Here is a 14,947-nt window from a genome sequence, read left to right on the forward strand (position 1 = left end):
AATGAAGAAAAAATGCAGTAATTTGTTTCTTTTTGCCAATATACCTTGCACTATATCCTTTAATACTTTGTCCCTGCCTGCATCTGCATTTCAGTTTGATAATCTTATGCAAAGTGAATAAGAAGAAAAGCCAAGAAAATACGACATAATCTAACATAACATTTCTAGCAGCTTTATTTCTCATCGTGGTTGTGTACTTCTTTGTAATTCCAATTTTCTCTCTTCTTCCCTTTCTTTTTATACTTTCGCCAGCTCTCTCTCTCCAGGCTTCCTCAAATTTCCCGGAGACTCCAGAAAAAAAATTGAAAAGGATGTCGTCTTACGTGTGGGCAGTCATACGAGGTGAAGCGCACCACTGAACGCATTTTTTCACCGTCTCCCCGGGTCTTGATCGCTCATTTTTCTCCTCCACCCCACCCGAAATCCCGTGAACCACGTTCTTCTGATACCACAAGACCTCGTATTCTTATTCTTCTCCCCTCTCATCCTCCAACGCTCCCTGATCCGTTTTCTATTTTTCTTTTCTTTTCTTTTCTTTTCTACCTCTTTCTCTTCCTCCACCTCTTTTTCATTTTCATCGTCATCGTCTTCTTTTCTTCTTCTCTTTCTACTCCATCTTCTTCTCCTCCTCCATTTTCTTCATCGTCATCATCATCACCATCATCATCACCATCGTCTCTATCTTCTTCTTCCCTGCTTCTCTATCTTTATTCTTCCTGTCTCCCACTACCCTCCATCTCTATGTTATTTCGTTTTCATTTTGTCGTCCAACTGGCTCGTTTAGCCACTCTGCATCGGTAACACACAACGATAGCTTGACTTCTGCTCGGGGACCCCTCCAATTCCCAACTCTATCATCCTTGCCTCCGCGCGCCTAATGACGATCGAATCGACTCCGGGTTCTTGTTATGGTGATATTATGACTATAGCAGCGGCGCGGGCAGTCGGCATATAGCACGGCAAAAGAAAAAAAAATCATACAGCTCGCCCTATACATACGCAAGCTTGTCTATACCGTTCCAACGCTATCGGAGAGGAGAGGAAGGGAAAAACAGGAATAAAACTGAAACAAAACCAAAAAAAAAGCAACGCCGGCGCGGTATCACGCTTTCTCTTCCCGCGCCTCACTCGATAGCCATCGCCCGAGGACGGAGAAATTCTGCCAGTGAGCCGTGCTAATTTGAATTCAGCCTCTTCATTGCTCCTTCAGTTGTGTTAACTTTCTTACCGGGATAAGACCGCCATCTGCAGAGGTCTGCTGCGTTCCGAGTATCACTGTGACGCCGATCCGGGCCGCTTTCTTGCAGACTATACCCGAGCATTTCACCTTTTTTTTTTTCTCCCGCTCATCCATCCATTTTCCATCCTCCTTCCCTCTCAATATTATACATTATATCATTTTTTTTTCTCTCTCTCTGTCTTCCTTAAATCCAATGCGCAATTTTCTCGGCGACGATGATTATATCTTACAGGACATGAACTTTTGGCAATTACGGTCATCATATTTTGGCATTGTATGGGCGTTTCGAAGTCATTACTGTAATAGCTTGAATGACAGTGGTGATGGCAACAAGAAAAGATAATTGCTTTGTCGTAATGTCTGTATTTTCGGATCTTCTCATCTCCCTGGCAAATGGAACCAAATTGAATCCCACTGCAAAAAAGCGAACATAAATGCAAATGGAAATGCAGGAAACGAAAACAAAAACAAAAACAAAATATAAAAACAAAACAAGAACACCACAGAGGTAGAGAAAGCTTGTTCGACTTATTTATGACGTTTCCATGACCCCAGCAGAAAAAAAAAAAAAAACGATTTCACAAAAGACGGCAGATGGGGAGACAAGAAAGTCATTTCTCTGTCTGTTTGTTGATGAAATTGAAATTGTATCAATGACATGTTTTGCTTTGTTATTGTTGTTTTTTCTTCTTATTCAAATTCCTTATCGTTACCAATTCTATCCAGCATAGACCAGGTCACGTGGTTTGGCGTCGTCTGACGTCACCCACTAAAGAAAACTCTGCATTGGTGTACGACACTTGCTTCCTGTGTTTCTTTCCATTGCTTTATTTTGTGCTTGGTTGCAAACAAACGTTTCTTTAGTGAGGCAGAAATCCATATTTTTGTGAATGCATTATACTATTCTCATTGGCACCAGAATATTTTTTTGTGGTTGTTGTATATTTTCATTTGTTGTTCCACTCTGCAAGGTGAGCGTCTTCAGTTGTGCAAAGCTACTTTCCAAAAGTGAACTTTAGATGAAGACATTTTCATTCTGAATGCAGAAACAACATAATGAAATACTGCAACATTATAGTCATTCAATTGTGGAGGTGTTAGTAGCATGTAAGTCATGAATGACCGATTACACACTAATGATTGTAGATTAAAGATATACAGCACGTTATGTAATAATATGAACACGTCGCTTACAGGCGCTGACCCATATCAGAAGAAAACGAACAAAATTTATGAACAAAATAACATACGTCCTTACACTATGCAGGCCTATATAGTGAGCTCTGTCATACCCAATTAAAATCAAGATTTCGTCAAAGATGTCTTTTTTTCCGTTTCTGATAAAATGCGACCTTTAAAAATTGTTGTAATGCCTTGATTGAATGTCCTGTATGGGTGTCCGACATGAATATTTTTAAGGTTAGTCGACGTAATCAATCTTTCGCTTCAATTAAATGATAATGAATATTATATACATAGTCATTCATAATCGCTGTAATGACTTGAGTTAATGTTCTGTATGGATGCCGAAGATTATAATACTTTTTAAAAGTAATCAATCTTGCATTTCAGTGATGGAATTAAGCATGGAATAATGTGTATTATCACAATTAGTGATATCCTGGAACATTTCAGACACACACACACACACACACACACACACACACACACACACGCACAGACAAAACATCATACAAAATGAGGACGTCATTTCCCGCAGTCAATGTATCATCAAATCGTTTGTTAAAGATGCGGCTTTGTATCTTACAGGGCGGTGTATTTCCGTGATGCACTGAAAAGGTGTTATCGGCATTAACAGTTATTTCTGGCTTGAAACTTTATAATAACATCAGTTTGAGAGTTGTGGCTAAATAATTAGGGCGCCCTGAGCGGGTGATATGTTTCTTGAAGTCTTGATCGGTGTTTGATGGGATTCCAAGTCTATGATTACCGTTATGAAACGACTAAACCTGCGCTGGACAGGCGGATTAGTTTTGATGAACTGCAGAGCTTTTAAGAGTCATAACTAAAATGTCATCTGTCGTCGGGGAAAAAACGCCAGGGGCAGTTTTGGCGCTTTTGTCGATGATACGATATACATCATCAGCGAGGAAGAGGGGACCCTAGTGTCGGGGGCGCAGCGAGCGTTGACGCCGACCGCACCGGCAATACATCATGTCAGTTCCCCGTTGGCCTCTCGGCGGACGTGACTGCGCGCTCTCTTTTCGCGCTGGCGTGCCGCGCGAAATTTTCTGTCGTCTCCAAAGTGAGATCCGTAAGGCGGTATATACAGACATCCTTTTCCCTTTTCTCACTCAAACCTATGGGTATGGCGAGCACGTAGCGTATTCAATGTACCCATCTTCCCGATAAATAAAACAAGAGCATCTGTGTGAAATTTGCGAGAGTAAATTACGCTTGTCTACTTTCTGATGGCTTAATTAACTGTCTGTGATACCAAAGTAATGCTAGCGAAAATGACCCTATTATTCACGGCTAGTTTACGAGACGCTATCCGAAATAACTCCTTTCTCTCCATAACTTGGATGAATTTTTGATGGTCGGGTTAAATCGCTGTAGCACTAGAAAGGTTCACTGATGCAATTTTCACGGCGTTTATAATGAATCAATATTGGTGACGCGTCTGGTCTGTCTCTGATCAATTATGGATAGAAGAAAATAGAATTACATTGCTCACTGCAAACAAGTGATTCCCTTTGACAAAATTGAAAAATGACGAAATTTCACCAGAATGCCCGTTTTGCCTTGACATTTCGTTACGCGCCATTTTACTAGTGTTTGATGCGTAATAAAGAGACCTTACGTTGTTGCTTGGCCGCGGAACATGTCTACACTGGCTCTAATGGCATCCACTCCTTGAACAGACCTTCGCCACAGACCCTAGCAGGCGCTTACGTATCCTGTGTCTGACGTAACAAACCGTGAATGGAATCAAAAAGAGGAAATCGGTTTCCTCTCTGACTGTCTTGTTCTCCTCCTTCCCGTTTCTGGTTCACACGTCTTCTTCTCGTATCGATTATTCCACCTTTCTAAATTCAGATCGTCTGCGGAGACACGACAGTGTGCTGGAAAAGTTTGATAATCAGTTTCGTGGTAATATTCGCCTAAAGCCTACAAAATATTAATTTGTATACATTTCTGGGAAAGTTTGCCAATATCTCTGTCTGTTTCTTCTCACTGCCATTCCATTTTACTTGAGTTTATTACTAATCCTTGGCTATTCCTTGTTCCCCCATATCATCCCATTTTAGGTGTTTTTTTCCCATGGAAATGGATAAAAAATCTTCATAAGATTATATGAAGTTTTACAAGTATGTAGTATTACATTCATTATGTTATTGTCTCCCTTGCAGACAATAAGTTGTGCTTGATATACAGGCGTGTATGTAACGAAAGTGGTGACAGGACTGAGTGGGTAAAATAGTGTTGATAATTGCCTTAAAGGGATCGTATAGTTTTGGTTGAGACCCAATTTCAGGTTTCTAACATTTTGGGGTGAGATAATAAGAAACCTCTTATGAAATATGAAAGAGCATGTAATTCCATGAGGAATTCAACGTTTATTTGAAGAAAATTGGTTTTGAAATGGCTGAGATATCCAAAACAGAGCGATTCTAATAAGTGTGGGACCCACACTTTCTTATGATCGCTTTGTTTTGCTTTGTTTTTGGATGTTTCAGTCATTCAAAACCCGATTTTCATCAAATAAACTTTGAATTCCTCTTAAAACGGTATGCTCTGTACTATTTCATAAGTGTTTTCTTGGTATCTCGCAAAAAGTTAAAAGCTCAATTCTCATCTCCACCAATACTGTACTATCCCTTTAATCATTTGTGAAATCGTGAGATAAGGAACCTCTGATCTATATCATTGAAAGTAATAATCAAGATATTATGTAAGTACTATGGATTTACTAATTAGTCTCATTTCGTGTTTTCTTGTATATTTATCTGATTTATTTATTTTGTCTTGTTTTAACTTATTGCTATTTCACTTGTGTTTAGTATTAGTTCCTATTATAGCTACGTATATGTTCTTTTCTTTCTGTGTCTTTTAAGAGACTTGCGTCACTCAATGATTAACGCAGATTTGTCGAGAAGTCGACATAATCATCGAAAACGAATTAAATATGATAATCAACTATTCGTTTTCGAGATACGTAAAGAGCCGAAAAAGAAATACAGCAACGTAGAGTGCAACTACCACAGCACAGGTATTATATGTAATAAGGGGAATAACTATCCTGTCTCCACACACACATACACACATAAACCTAAAATATCTATTATACTGATATGTGACATTATAAAGATACATTTCTTAAAAGTTTAGACAAGAATATGTAACATGAATATATGTGTATTTATGTTTTATACTGTATATAGATATGGAATATATTAATATAAGAGAGAGAGAGAGAAAGAGAGAGAGAGTATACTTACATACTTAATTATCTACTGCAATCTATGGTCTTAAAACATTAAAGTCATATCATAAAATAGGAACAACTATCCTATCTATACACACATACACATACACCCACATAAATACTTACGCTTACTTTATATATATATATATATATATTCAAATATATATTCATTTATTCATATATATTCCAGTGGCGTTAATCGCGTCAGTTACTACAAGTCAGCTGTCTCTAAAAGTTCAAGATGGTCTTCGGAGTAGGAACACACATAATGCACTCACGTATTCTATATAAACACATAAATCATATATTTGTAGCATACAGATATGAAATATATCTGAATACATTATCATTTATACTATAGTTCAGGAAAGAATATATATTATATGCTTATATGATACATTCTGCACCAGTTAAGCAAGAATATATATCTGTGAGAGAGTATATGTTTGTATATCCATTGCAATCTACGGTCTTGTCTAAATGAATGCAAAAAAGGGGGGATTTGTAGTAACCTATATGAGTCATACGTTTCTCCTTTCTCCTTAACCCCTGATCCCACGCCATGATAATATACTACGCCTTCCCACGACCGGAGCAGGTGTTAGATACACGGCACGTCCGGCCATGTTTGCCATTTACATGGGATGCCCGGGAGCAGTTTGTGAAATTACGGGAAATATTCCTTGAGTATATGAATCGCACGGTAGTGAAGCCAGATTACATAAAAAATACTTCTTTACTTTCATTTACAAATACATATACACACACACACACACACATGCATACACAGCGCCAACAAACATACAGTATAATTAAAGGAAAGAGACGTCGTAATACCAATGATTAAAATGACAATAATATTGATAATTTATATCAATTATGTTATTTATTTCAACATTTATAGTTTATAATAATAACAATATGCGTTTTTAATTATGTTAATTACTATCACTGTAATAGTTGTCATTGTGATTGTTATCTGTCATTATTGTCATCATCATCATCATCATCATCATCATCCTCGTCGTCATGATTATCCGAAAGAGACAGGTAGAGTACAAAGAGAAGGTAGAAGAGGTGGAAGGAGAGCCCGGTTGAATGATCGAAAGAGCTAGAAATATGTTCTGATTTACAGACACAAAGAAGACTTTGAAAAGATGACAATAGGGTGTGGATCGATAATGTGAGTCTCAGTTTGGGTCAAGTACAATTTTGATATGAGTGCTTACAATGAAACACCATTGATGTTGACTTAGAATTTAGTTGATGATTTCAATATACCACGTGAGTGGCCAAGATTTTTAGCTTAGCTTTCGAACTCCTCTAGTCTCCAATGGAAAAATCAAATTATTGTGCAAAAAGTGTACCAGGTACAAAACTTTACCTGACTGTAATTCTTCAGTTACGATGTCTTTATATATATATATATATATATATATATATATATATATATATATGTTTATTTATTCATTTATTTGTTCATTTATTTGTTATATACATATATATATATTTGTTTTTTATTCATAATTTCATTCATTTATTCATCTACTTATCTATTTATTTTGATGTATTCATTTATCTATTTACTTATTTGTTTATTTATTCATTCATTCATCCATTCATTCATTTACTTATTTATTCTATTGTATCTAATTCGTTTTATTTCAATTTATTTTTACATATTTTGCGCGCGCGGTCGCGAAGTTATGATAAGAATCATACATTGGGTGGTGGCGTGCGGTAAAGTGTGAGTGAACAGTTCTTGTATAACAGCGTCTCATGTCCTAGAAAAGAATGAAATGTCAATACCGTGATTCCTGAACGAACCCCCATGGCAGAGTGCACACAGAAGCAAAAGTGGACTGCAAAATGAGTCATTTTGATGGACGTCACTCTTTGATTGGTCCACACTTTCCCACGTCAAGTCTGGTGAACATTTCAGTGGTTCAACAATTCAGAGATAATGATATGTAAAAGTGCCTGTGATCGACGAACCATTTTTGACTGATTGTTGTGGGTTCAGCAATGCAAAGAAAGAACGCTCAACCGCAAAGTCACACAACACGAGGCGACATTTGTTATACTCTATTATACTCGCTTAAATATGCTGCTGTCTGTTTGTTTGTTTATTTGTTTGCTTGTTTGTTCCGCAGTGAGTACGGTGTGCAATCAGAAAAGCTTAGCACGATAGCTAGATGATGCGGATATTTTTGCTTTTTTTTCTAACAATCTACGTCTGTTTGAACAAAAGTTCAACTCAGAAAGTTAGTCTTCCCACTCAATGTTGATTCAACTGTTACTACTACAACTACCGCGCATAGTGATGATATAAATGATAATAATTATATTGAGCGTAATGATGATGGTGATGACGATGAAGATGATGAGATGATGATGATGATGATGATGATGATGATAGCAATGATGATGATGTTGAAAATACAGATATTGATTATGACAATGAGAAGAATGATTGTATTGATCATGATGAATACAAGACCAATAAAGTCGTAATACCTAAAGCGTGTCTTTTATTTCCTGTAGAATCTAGTGTTAGATGCTCAAACTACTTTGAAGTCATTGTCCATGGTTTTGGTTCTTGTCCTCACGCATTATTTTCAACATCTCTTCTTTCTTGTGTACATCCTACAAGCTTTGTCTTTTTAGTGGGTCCCTCTATGGTTCGAATTTTTCTTATTTTCTTATTTACTTCTAATCACTTGAGTTTTAGGACAATGTGTAATCATTGTAAGGTGCTACAATCATTGTACATTCTTTTCATCCTTCATAGTTTTACGCATCTTATTTTCTCTTACAAAAAAAAAAAGGAATATCCATATGTTCTTGTCGAAATATGAAATAAAAATTGAAATTGAAATTCAATTGAATTAAAGGAGAGTGTCATCTCGATTGTTTTTCCATGAGCCCTTGGAGCAGGTCGGCGTTATACAAAATTCTTGTCTATTCCCTTTGTGGAAGAGTTGTTTGTTTGTTTGTTTGTTTGTTTGTTTGTTAGTTTGTTTGTTAGTTTGTTTGTTGTTTGTTTGTTTTGGGGATATTTTTCTCTTTTCCCATTTGCTTTCAATTGTTGAATTCATTAATTTAGTGTGCAATTCAAGTTTCAATGGCAAATTGCTCATCTCTATGCATGTTTTTTTTTGTATATCTTTTTTTGTGTGTGTAAAAGAAACACTTAGAATATACGCTTTAGATACACTTTAGGTATACCATTTCATTGCCTATTTATCACCATAGATACAATCAGTGTCATTGATCAGTATTAAGCACCTGCTCAAGATGGTATATTCCTGCATTTTTTCTCAATCTATTACTATGGAAATAAGTGTATTACTGATTTCTTTAATTTCATAGTATTTGTTGTGATTATACTGTGAATTTATTACGCTTAGGTTGAATTAGACACCACATAACTTGTGTAGTATATATACATAAATAAATATATGTATATACATATAATGTATACACACCATATATGATTATGTATGATTTTCATGGAAAATGCAAAAATAAAATCATCTGAATCTGAAACTGAAGAGTTACATTTAGGAGCAACGCCCAGCCAAGAACCACGAGACCTCCATACCAGATTTGAATGATCGAATCGTTTCGGTACACATTTTTATCTCAACGCGGAAATTTGCTAGCCTCTTTATAGCCGTATTGATACGCTGTTTAGCAACACCTCTGTCAGAGCGAAAATGAGTGTCATGCATCAATGCGATCATTGCCCTTACAGTTTGTCATTTATGGCTATTACGATATCATAATCTCCAATGTGCATGAACGCAAGATTAATATCGGGGCATCTCCCCCATTGTGGACGGTATAAATTATGACGGTGGACATTATTATGATTATCAAAAGGTTTTTATAGCTAGAGCTGAGCTTCCCGCTCTCTATGATGAAATCATTGCGACAAAGGAAAACAGATGTCATGCTGATTACTGCCTAGAAAAAAAAAGAACTAAACCGAGGCAAAAAAAACAACAACAAATCGCCGTAATGCACTCGAAATTATGCTTTTTGATTTCTATTTTTTATTCCCAGTGATGATGCTATCTTTTTAATGACAATCATTACTCAGAGCTGAAACCGAATAGGAGAGGATTTGTATCATGATATGATCATTATATAGATATACATATATATATATGCGTGTGTGTGTGTGTGTGTGTGTGTGTGTGTGTGTGTGTGTGTGTGTGTGTGTGATGTGTGTGTGTGTGTGTGTGATGTAGTGTGTATGTATGTATGTATTATATGCATTAGAATTGACCTCTGGAAAACATCTGTAGGTCTCCGTTGATTCAATCATTCTCTGTTTAGGTTATGTGCGTTGTCTTTTACTTCGTTAATTTGTGTTGCAGTTTTCTACGATAAGATGAGATTTACTTTTTGTACATTAATCAGACAATCGTCTCACATTGTTTTCTTTTTCCCCATCATTCCAGACATATCACCATGTAGTTACATGCAAAGCTGTGAGTGGGGCAAAATAATTTTTTGAGTTGAGCTTCAATGCGGCAAAGCGCTGGGATACTCGACCCCACCCACCCCCCCCCCTGCCCTCTTCGACACACCCTTAACATTTTGTTTTTCAAATGATATCATAATAATAACATGCAGAAACACAAGACACACACACCACAGGCACACATACACACACACACACACACACACTCTCTCTCTCTCTCTCTCTCACACACACACACACACACACACACGCGCATATCAAAACAACACACACAAACGCATACATATTATGAAGGCATGCCCTCTCTCATACATTTCCGCCTTCACTTCGCATAAGAGGATGATCATGTTCATCAACCGCAAGCTGACTCAAACAAGAATACGATGAAAGCTTGAATTGAAATCATTGTTATGAATGTCCTCCTTTATTTCATAGCACTCAGGTAAATACCGTGTACCTGTTTATTAATTTCGTCGTCGACAAGAATAATTTACATTAAATAAAGGTGATAAGCTTTCGTTCCTTCTTCTCGTAGAAATTGGAAATATTACACATCACTTTTTACACAGAAACGTTACCTTTCGCTAAATTCATATACATCTTTAAATTCTCGTGAGGAAAGAAACAAAATTGACTAAATGATAACAAACAAATGCTTCTTTTTCATCATTTTCTAGTGATTATGTCTTGAACGATTGCTACCTGAAAATTCTACTAAGCGGAATAACAGCACTTGAAGGACTGTATTGGATTCCGAAATAGTGTCACCACACAATCCAGACTTCACTCTAAAATTTCTCGTGCTATGTTTCATCCGGCATTCCTGACTTGATACATTTTGGCATAACAGTATCTGTTCTACATATTGTCTTGAAAATAACTTCCATATTCAAGGCATTCCATACACAGACCATATGCATGGGTACGAATAATTTGCCGGTGGGTGTTGAAAAAGAAAATATCAACAAATTTTGCAGATAATCTGATTAGCGGCTAGATAAATGATCGTTACATATTTCATTATATTTTGAAGAACAAATTATTAATTTTTTAATCATGTATACAGGCAAGCAATCCGGGGCTTTTCTCATGACAAAGTATCTTGTGCGCAGCTTATCGCCCTACCCCCTCCCCCCCCCCCCAAAAAAAAAGAAAACAAAAAATGCACGTGCGCGCACGCAAAAACGCACACGGAGGGGACGATGAAAACATAGGGAAAGAAACACAAAATGTTGGTATTTTTTTATAACATATCATTATACCAGCGATTTTGAATCTGATCGTAATCAAATCACTTTCCTTTATTAAATGGTATGCCTTTTTTTTTTTGACTGTAGCAACGATCACAGCGGCTACCTGCGTGCTCAGGTCTCATGCCATGACAATACAAGCGACAGAGTATACAACGTGAAGAGAGTGCCTTAAATTCCTTGTTGTCATTTCACGTTATGGACAGTTCGATTTCAATTATAAGAGGTCAGAAACAATTGAAGCAAAATATATAAAATTCAATTAGACCAATGACGGCCACCAGTTTTACATGCCTTGCCAGGTAAGATGTAATTAGAGATTGTTACTTCAGATTTATAGCTCATAGCACTTGCTTTCGCCTTCCCATTGATACCTTTTGAATATTATGATGTCCAAGGCTATGGACGGAGAAACCTAGAAATGATCAGTAGGTATTTGTGCATATTATTTTCCTTTGTGTAAATTAGTCTTCGAAATGCGGATATCTCGCCCATGAATTATGTACTAATTAGGAAAGATGTGATCAAATTGCCGTGGGGAATGACTCCCTGCGCTTACGAAAAGCCTTCTGTCGATTTATAGCGACATTGGGTAAGCTAATTACAGCTTTGTGGAATTAGACTGGTGAGCGCTATCGCCCTCACACAACACACACACACACACACACACACGTAAACGAGGGAAATTTGCGGGCGAGAAAGAGTCGAGAATGCGTCGAAGTGAGAACGAAGCATACAAGGGAAATCGACTGTTCCGCTCCACTGCGTTTCATTTTTCACGCCTGCGTAACCGTGGCGAAGTGCCCCAGCCTGGCGAGCCGGATACTTACGGAGCGCGGAGTCGGCAGAGCTCGCAGGCCGAAGGGGGGAAAAGTTGGGCTCTGCTGTCGTCCTGGCTTGGTTGGTTTTTCCCCAGCTCGTGTAATAGCTGCTGTCAGCGCCGGACAAACTGGTGCGGCTATCGCGCTGCGCAGCCAGGCGTGAGTGAATGAGTGGCAGTAAATTAGCCATCGAGCCTCGTCTACTACGGGCCGCACATCTTCTACACATCAGCATGTATCACAATTGCTTCTTCTCCTCCTCTTTCCCCCCATACTAAAACACAATGGAAAACACACACTCGTAATTTTACTCGTCGGCTGATACACACGGAGAAGAATTCTCTATAACAGTATCTCTTTTTTTTTCTCAAACTCATTTTCATCTCGAAGAGCAAATTTGCGGAAAGCTAATTATTCCGTGTAGGTCATTCGCAACTGATACCCTGTATCTTCCTCATCTCCTTATCATTGACGTCTTCTATTTCCCCCTCCCTCCCATATTATAGCTCAGTGGCATTCAAGCGATGATCTCACGCACTCTCCTCCCAGTATACCTCTGGCATGTTGAGCGGCAAGCATATTGTGTGCGATACACGCCCTTGTCAGTGTTTACTTTGATTATTATGATACTCCCCTTCAGTTGCAAATGTAAATAATCCTCTCACATATCTATAGACTTGCTGAGACATCTTGTAAATGTGCCCCAGAATATCATAATTCATTACGTGTTACATCAAATACCAGAATTTAAAAAAAATGACGATAACGAAAATCAGTGATAAAGCAGGATATATCAATCTTTTCGTTCATTGTAACTTTTCAGATGATTAAGCTTGGGATGTAAGGGGAAGATGTAAAACGCATATGTTTCGAATCTAAGCTTATTTTTTGAATGAAGCATGTTATACTGAAGTCGAATTTCAATACCGAGATTCTGAACACTATAGATGATGATTGTGATATTTACTTTTACCAGGGTGGTGGAAGAAGCTACCTCCCTGTTTTTACTAATGACATACAGTGATGATAGCAAACATAAAAAGATAAGCATTCTCATATGTTTCTGTTACTCATGATCATTTTCATCATAATAAAGATAATAGTTATAGGAGGGCAGATAAGGTAACAATGAAGATATTCATCTCTGTGATTTCACATATGGTAAGTAATAATCCCTTCGAATTCATATACCCCCTCCCCCTCAAAAAAAAAAAAAAAACATGCCCAGTCCTCTTTTAATCTTCAGACCAAGATATATGATAAGTGTTGATCAATCATATTGATTCCCAGTGGGAAGTACATGTGAACGATCTTCACTGAAATGTTGGTGACGTCATATTAATTTTCTCTGCAAACTGATAATTCTTTATATCAGTTATTATTGTTATTAACGCATAGATCTACCTGAAACTTAAAGAGAATAATCTTTCTCAAACATGCAAGAAGTTTGGCATATTCAAGAAGAAAAACAAACATTAATTGCATGGTAAGAAATGCAGAAGTGAGGAATGTAACTCTCCAGTCTAATGGATGGTGTCACGTAATATTCTTATAAACAAAATCGATGTTATTAAAGCGTATGTAATCAAAATAGAAAGGCAGTCAAGACTCTGCGTTTACAAGGGCAATAATATATATTCGTAATAATCTACTACACATAACAGGTGATTATGAAATTGATTAAGAGGCTCCAACAATTGAGCATTATGGCTTTAAACTCATTGTTCGAAACCAGAACACAACATGAACACATAATTTATAACCTTTTCATGTTACATGTTAACGTCCTCTGTGCGTTTTCTTCTGGCTTTACTGTTGGGCTCATGAGGAGAGGAACAAAACATTTGCCACAATAATTGTCTCATAAACTAAGTCACGAGCACCTTTCTTTTTTTACGAGAGAAACAACCCTGTCAAACATTCACACATAATCTTACACTTATTTGATACATTTTTCAGTGAGAGAAAAAAACAAACAAGAATCGTTTCTACATCATAACAGGCGTTTATGACAGTATTGTCAATTATGTTCTGTTGTCATGGTGATTATTCTCGTATAGATGATGTTTTTGTTCGTCATCCCATTCTTCTTCCTGTTTTTTTTTCTTTTTCTTTCTTTTTATTTTACTGGTCATTACCTTATCCAAATTTTATATGTTAAAACTTCATATATGCACATAATATATCTTAAATGCATTTATTAATTTATTTTCATCATTCATTTATTTATCATTATGATTATTCGCTATGGATAGAAAAACGTGTTGCACTATTTTATGTGTGTGTGGGTGTGTGTTTGGGTGTGTAATAACTGCGGGAGATAGATAAAAAGATCTTGCAGTTATCACGGACAGGTTAACATTAAATGGGATGTTTAACGACTGTGCAGTTTTCTCTGATTGCTTTGTGCTTAAAACGCAGATTGAACAAAAACGGCAACTGGTACACAGAATGCAAACGACACACTTGGGGCACAATCGGTAGACCTTTTCTCCGTGACCACGAATTCATCACCTACATCGCCTTTACTTTATGCTATCATCATCAATTTCAGTATCACGATGTTTTCAGAGCTGAACCCCCCCCCCCCCTTCCCACCACCACCACCACCACAGATATCGCTCTCTTTCCCCTTTGAATAAGATATGGGGAACAGGGACCATTCACCGTTCGCGCAACGAAATAGATTTGCCA

The sequence above is a fragment of the Diadema antillarum genome, unplaced genomic scaffold (assembly GCF_040938485.1).
Source record: "Diadema antillarum isolate AM-2024a unplaced genomic scaffold, OU_Dant_1.0 seq00000712_RagTag, whole genome shotgun sequence".
In the NCBI taxonomy this organism is placed as follows: Eukaryota; Metazoa; Echinodermata; class Echinoidea; order Diadematoida; family Diadematidae; genus Diadema; species Diadema antillarum.